The sequence below is a fragment of the Octopus bimaculoides genome, chromosome 7, assembly GCF_001194135.2.
Source record: "Octopus bimaculoides isolate UCB-OBI-ISO-001 chromosome 7, ASM119413v2, whole genome shotgun sequence".
In the NCBI taxonomy this organism is placed as follows: domain Eukaryota; kingdom Metazoa; phylum Mollusca; class Cephalopoda; order Octopoda; family Octopodidae; genus Octopus; species Octopus bimaculoides.
In genome coordinates this window covers 65,276,916-65,278,742 of record NC_068987.1, presented here as the reverse complement: position 1 = coordinate 65,278,742, position 1,827 = coordinate 65,276,916, and positions in this window count along the sequence as shown.

The following is a 1,827-nucleotide window of genomic DNA, read 5'->3' as shown; positions in this document are numbered from 1 at the left end:
TCACAACGTAAACACACGCATTTTTGTCAGTATATACGCAGTGAACCTATACAATAGCGTCGTAATTATATCGATTGCTATTTTCCAGTAAATATTGGTGCCTTGTTGTACCACTCTTCTGAATTTATATATATATACATATGTATTAATTTCCAGCAAAATAAAGCCCTATAAGGGTATATATATATAAATTCAGAAGAGTGGTACAACAAGGCACCAATATTTACTGGAAAATAGCAATCGATATAATTACGACGCTATTGTATAGCTTCACTGCGTATATACTGGCAAAAATGCGTGTGTGCAACATGAAAAATTTGTCTTACCTGTAGGAAGAACATTCGATAAATGGACAACCCAGATTAAGGATAATGCAGGACCGGTTTCAGACTCTTCAAATACGTTTCACAACGTAAACACACGCATTTTTGTCAGTATATACGCAGTGAACCTATACAATAGCGTCGTAATTATATCGATTGCTATTTTCCAGTAAATATTGGTGCCTTGTTGTACCACTCTTAGACTGTGGCCCATGCTGATGTACCGACATGAAGAGTTTTGTCAAACAAATAAACTCCATACTTATATTCTAAAGCTTGATACTTAGTCTATCGGTCACTTTTTGCCGAACCGCCATGTTACAAGGACGTAAACAAACTAACACCGGTTGTCAAGCTGTGTGTGTTTGGAGGACAAACACACACACACACACACACACACACATGATGGACTTCTCATATGACGGACTTCTTTCAGTTTCCGTCTACCAAATCCACTCATAAGGCTTTAGTCGGCCCGAGGCTATTGCAGAAGACACTTGCCCAAAGTGCCACGTAGTGGGACTTATGATGGAACCATGTGGTTGGGAAGTAATGCATGCAGTATGGACCCTTTAATGCCAGTTTGATTTTCTGAATCAGGGTTTTATGCTGGTATCTAAGAATTTGGATACAGTAAACTGCAACGGACTTTGCCATTATCAAAACGAAAGACAAAGGGTTTGGTTCTGTAACCTTAAAAGAGAGGGTAAAATTTTTCGAAATGCGTTTATGTGTCAAGACACTTATGTGTGTGTGGGGGGAGTGCATATCCATCCGTCCACCCATCCATCCACCCATCTATAAGCACGTACACACACACATATACAAATGATTTGGAATTACAGATTGAAAATTCAGCAGGCCAATATATGTTAATGCCTCCTCGTTTCTAAAACTTCAGAGACTTTTGCTGTGAATATGAATAATAATGATTGTCATATACATTGTAGCATTTGCACGGAATGTGTTTAATATATGGCAAATGCGCAGTTTTTGCATAAACTCGACCTGCTGTTCCTTGAAGACCTTTAGAAAATAGAGTAATGCTTCGATATACAAGTAAATACAAGTCGATTACATCGACCCCGGCACTTAGATGTTACTTATTTTATCGACCCCGAATAGGTGAAAGACAAGTCAATCTCGACGGAATTTCAACTCAGAACGTACAGACGGACGAAATGTCACTAAGCCCTTTGTTCAGCGTGTTAACGATTCTGCCAGGTCGCCGCATTTGAGTTGACCAATGTGTTATTTTTTACTCTAGGGCACCAGGCCCGAAATTTTCTGGGAGGGGGCCAGTCGCGCCATGATAGATCGCTAGACACCCCCCCCCCCATTTTTTCTCTACTTGTTTTATTCTGTGGAAGAGCGTAAGCTCGAAACGTTAAAGATTTTTTCACTTCCCGGGGGTTATACTAATACATCTGTTTGTTGTCTACACTACCTGTCTTCGTCTTTTGTTTTGTTTTGTGAATTCTCCCTATTTATATATATATATATA